This window comes from Limulus polyphemus, unplaced genomic scaffold, assembly GCF_000517525.1.
Source record: "Limulus polyphemus unplaced genomic scaffold, Limulus_polyphemus-2.1.2 Scaffold640, whole genome shotgun sequence".
NCBI lineage: Eukaryota > Metazoa > Arthropoda > Merostomata > Xiphosura > Limulidae > Limulus > Limulus polyphemus.
The window spans coordinates 417150-422870 of NW_013666250.1; the positions used below are offsets into that span (position 1 = coordinate 417150).

The 5721-nt window shown below is 30.0% G+C and overlaps 1 protein-coding gene across 1 annotated transcript in view; it reads right to left on the reverse strand.

The window, feature by feature from the left end:
• LOC106459630 overlaps window positions 1–5721 on the reverse strand; it is a gene marked incomplete at its 5' end in the record, with an annotated part of 50618 nt that overhangs the window by 13779 nt on the left and 31118 nt on the right. The window lies entirely within an intron of this gene.

Below are 5721 nucleotides of genomic sequence, written 5' to 3' on the forward strand. Positions count from 1 at the left end.
TCTACGGGTACTGAAACCCGATTTTTAATGTTGTAAGTCCACAGACTTACCGCTGAGCTACTTGAGATAAATTATTTAGTACGTTCGTCAAAAGTTCCAAAATACTTCTTAAGGCCAAAAAAAACAATACAAAACGTTGACCAGGAATCATGTTAGTTCTAGCTAACAGTAAATACTTGACTTAGATTTTGTTCTTATGAGTAAACAATAAAATAATACTTATTAGTTTCTAAGTCGTTTTGAACTTACCATTTAGTAACCTAGCTTAAGTTAGGTGCATGAGTTATACTATGGCGTTGTGCCTAATTTACTATTCGGTATTATATAGTGGACAACTATTTAATAATGATACTACAATAGTGTATTCTCTTCTATCTAAATACACAATGTAATATCAGTGAAATAAAAATATACGTATTTTTGTAGGGAAATCTCTCTAAATATAAATGTTATTCATTCAAGCTCTATAAAGACAGAAATAAACCAAATATAAATAACCATAAATAGTTAAATACAGTGTATTTTTCTACTAAGCAAATATTGGCAATTTTACCTATTCCAAGCTAATTTAGATGTACGTTGTGTAATTAAGTCGCTGATCTTGTAATGTATCTTTATAGCAATACTCTGAAATAATTTTTTTGAGGATGGGTAACCAGATTAAATATATGGTAAAAACATTGTTTTGAAATATATATATAGTAAAGAATGTCGAAAGCATCAAACATAAAGAGATGTTAATTTTATAAATACTTCTCCAATGTGCTTACTACAAATTTTTTTTTAAAGAAATTCTAGTACATTTTACTGCAACATTATTATGCAACAGACATGACTCAACTACAGCCATCCTGGGCGTGGTTTTTCATAGCCCGTTACTTTCACTTTATCTTTTACTGAAATCTAATTTGTGCCCTTCAGGTATGTTTAGCTGGAGCACATGTTCAAGATCAATGTTAATTTTTTTCATGTGAACTATGTTATTCATAACCAAATATATTTGTATATATTTTTCCAACTGACTTATAATAATATTCTTCATAACCAAAATAGGTCAGATGCTAGTTTACTGAAGAAGAAAAATCACAAAACATCAGTACATCACTATTTATCCACTTAATACATTCCAATTTTTTATAAGTTTTATATTTATTATTCAACTAGTGAGTTTGTATTATAATTAAAAGAGCTGCGTAATTCTTATCATTTGTGTCGACTCACAGTTTGAGAGGTCACGGGTTCGAATTCCCCGTCACACCAAACATGCTCGCCCTTTCAGCCGTAAGAACGTTATAATGTGACGGTCAATCCCACTATTCGTTGGTAAAAGAGTAGCCCAATAGTTGGTGGTGAGTAATTGTGACTAGCTGCCTTCCCTCTAGTCTTTCACTGCTAAATTAGGGACGGCCAGAGCAGATAGGCCTTGCGTAGTTTTGCGCGGAATTCAAAACAAAATAAACCAAACTTATCAGTTGTTTTTGAGGTAGCACAGTTTTATTAATTTCTTACCGTGAAAAACAACGGAAAAGCTCGAACAAGATCTATAACCAAATAAATTTTCATATGTAATTTAGAACTGTATATAATATATATACATATATAGTTCATATCAATATATATTTCTTTCATTCAACTTATATTTTACTCTATAGTTTTAATTGACCAGAATAATGTGAAACTGGTAGCCTTCCAGTTACTTCAAGTTAGTTAAAGACCATCACAGAAATAGCAAATCTGAAATTTCTACTTACTGAACACTTAAAAAATTAACCTACCAATAAAAATTATTAATAAGAATACTTACTTCTAATTTTTAAATATTTTCCACTCTAACAGCATCCATTTTATATAATTCAACCATCCTGATGTACAGCTTACTGTAATGGAACTTGCTATCTCTTTTAATCAATACTTGTAATATATATTAGTCATTCATGTGATATATACTACTAAAATATAAATAATGTGTTTGAAAATGATTTCAAGTTTACTAAACATATCTTAGCTCTAGAATATACGGATGTATTAATGTTTAAGGCAAGTCTTATGTTTTTAAAAGTTGTTGTAACAACAGCGTAGCTCACCTTTATTACATTAGAATGGATTGGAGTACATTTTAAGGCACACCTTAGACTTACTAGACTTTAATTATATGATAACATTTAGTTTGCAAATTTACACTTTAGTACACTTAGGCAGTAAAATCAGTTTAACTCAGGCTTACTAAACTTCTATAGGGTATTAGTGACGTTTAAAGAATAACTTAAGCTTACTATATTTACACAGGGAATGAATGATGATTTACTAAAATAAATCTTAGTTGTTGTAATCTTCAAGCTACAATTTATGTTTACAATATGTAAAGAAATGTAAAAACGTTGATGACAGAATTCATACTTAGCTATCTTAAGGCGCAATTTAAGGTTATTAACTTATGAAGGTTTTATGCTAATTCCTTTGCAGAATTAAAATGGATATGTATATGAAGCAAACATGTACTATGACTCTGTACCCATGTAGTTGTTGTACGAAAGTAACTGCAACAGTAAATATGATTATATTTTCAAAATACTTTGGTTATTTATCACGGTACGAATTTAATATCGTGGCCAATAAACAATGTAACTGGTAAAAAATATATAATTTAATTATTTTGGAAAAGTTTAATCTTTCTTACATTTTGCAGAGAAATCCAATAAATGTTTAACGTAATACATAGATCATGCTTATCAAAATTCATATTTATAAAAGTAAATCAGTTTATTATTACAATTAATTTAAAATATATTACTGAGGCTGTATGTATTTACGTTTACTTTGATATAATTCACAATAAAAATAATAGTTTTAAATAAACTGTTCAGATAAACACATAATATGATTGGTTGAACACTATTTCATTTTATTCTTCATGTTACTCTTCTATATGAATGACCTTGTTTGTTTATCACTGTAGAATGTTACGTATGTTTAAACGTTTCATTAAACACTTTGCAAATGAAACAGTTTATCTCGTGCTGGTATCTGTTTAATATTCTTCTACAGAACTTAGAGTGAAAATAATTTATGATGCTTGTTAAGCTAGCAGGGAACATCTGGTTCAGGTCAAGTTTTACATTAAACTAATGAGATATTCAACGGGCATATATCTTAAGGCCATCTTTGTTGAACAATATCACCAACACTGCTTGATTTTTTTCGTACTTTTAAGAGAGACTGCTCTTCTTACTAGCTAAAGAGAACTGAGCTACAAATATTAGAACTCAAGGACAGCTAAGCAGCAGGTGTGCCCTGAGGATTAATGGAGCAAGGTCAAATACAAGCAAGTTGTTACTACCGTATTAGTTGTGAAGTTTCAACACGTCTTGCTTTCGTTATTTTTTATTAGCTTCAAACGGTGCAAGTTGTAACTGTAACGGGATTCCCCGTGTGCAGTGTTCATGAATTAGTTGAGAGATACTTACAGACTATGATTCCTTATCTGTTAAAATAAGAAACTTGACAAAACAAAGGTGTAGAAATAGAAGCTGATGTGAAGTAAGTTTTAGCTTTACTGCACAATATCATGATTGAAATTGAACATCCACATTTCCAGGTATTGTAAAAGTGTCCGATATCTCCAAATGCTTGTGACAAGAACAGATGAAAATCAAAGCTAGAATTTGGTTACATTTTCATACTGCCACCCACAACAAATAACTCTTAAGGCTCTTAAATAATTTGATCTTATCTTTCTTGGTATTTAGAACTTTTCTTGTTGTTTTTTTGTAAGTGTTTTGAGAAGAACTATACATTCAACTGGCTCGATAACTGTGACCTGAAAACTAGAATGAAGAAGTATGAAATTTAAATGCATATAAGAATTCTTACATTCCGCTATCATTTAGTTTCTCTAAGGAAAACACATATTCAACAAATTAATTTAGAATAACAAATTATAATAATTAAACGGTTGTTTATTCTCCAGGTCATTTTTCGATAAGAATTTTTGTCATAGTTACTCTCGTGAAATGAAATGATGTGAAATGTTCTTAACTGTTGAAACTTAATTGACACTCTTGTTACTGCAATTCTAACAAAAAGCAGCGAATAGCGTTGTCTTGATAGCTCTCTACATACCTTTATTTGAATTATTAGCCAAACACTTATCAATATAACTAAAAACATCTTAACCAGTGCTAAAGAATTAATTTTAGTTACATTAAGTACTACTGTTAACATTTCTCTTTTTACTCAATTATAAAACTACCTTAACCGCTTGGTTCAACCTCGTTTACGAACGTGTATATTAACACAGAGGTATACGATAATCGTGTATCTTTACACCCTACACGTTGGCTACATTGATGTAATAATATTATTTTACAGGAACGCTCTTATAAGGGAATGCTTAAAAATCAAAACTGATCAGTCTTAAAGCTTATTATGCATCAGGTTACACTGTGAGTTCGCTTGTTTTAACGCAAACACAATAGGCTATTTGCACTCTATCCACCGCAGGGAATCGAACCCGGAATTTAGCAATTAAGTCCTTAAGCTTACCTCTGACCCACCGAAGGACTATAATGTGGTTATAGTCGTTATCAGAAGTGACATATAAATTAGTGTTTGCATTGTAATTATTAATTAAAACAAAACCATTAACAAGCGTCGCCATATTTTCTAACGAACTACTATGGTTCACCTTTCCTATGAGTTTAATACATTTTGGTCATCTTTACTTAAAGAAAGTAAGAGCCGATTCCTTTTAACTTCATATATCATATATCATATATGTAAAAGTAGTATCATGTTTATTATATTTGTAAGAAAGTGTAAAAGTAGTATCATTTTTATTATATTTGTAAGAAAGTGTAAAAGTAGTATCATGTTTATTATATTTGTAAGAAAGTGTAAAAGTAGTATCATGTTTATTATATTTGTAAGAAAGTGTAAAAGTAGTATCATGTTTATTATATGAGAAGGAAAGAATGTGACAGTTTGCAACAGAAAGAACAGAAAACGACAACTTAAGGAAGTTCATGTAACTTACCAAGTGAAAAAAATTACAATCATGATAAAAAAATAACATAAAGTATCAGTTTTTTTAGATTATTATGGAAAGTAGAAAACTTATAGTTAGGTAACAAGCAAGGAAAAGTTTCAGTCAAAATTTTTAATCACATTTGCCAAAATGTTGTTGGTTAAAATCCAAACGTTCTTATCGATTCTCAGATATTTTAACTTGCTAATTTGAAATCATCGCACTACTTCTAAATATTCCGCCAGTGCATATTTTCCAATCATCACTTTTAACAAACACTATATAGTAAAATACAGTCTTATCATTCATTTATAGTTAATTTTAACCTTCTTATTACTTCTAGCACAATATAGATGTTTAGCTCCAATCATCCTCGAAACGTTGAATTAAATTCATATGATTAATTCTCACTTTTTCATGACTTTTTAACATTGATTTTAACCTATCTCGCACAATCGCATATTTTAATATATATATTACAATCTTACATAACATAACATAACGTTCTCGGACAACGTCGGACTTACTGGTCCATCTTGGCTGCCCCATCCTCTAAACTAAACTAAAACTATTATAAAAAATTCTTAAAGCCAGCCTTTATCATGCACATACTTATCAAGCTTACTCTTAAACTCACTTAAATTTACTGCCCCCACAACATCCGAAGGCAACCCATTCCAAAAGTCAACCACCCTGTT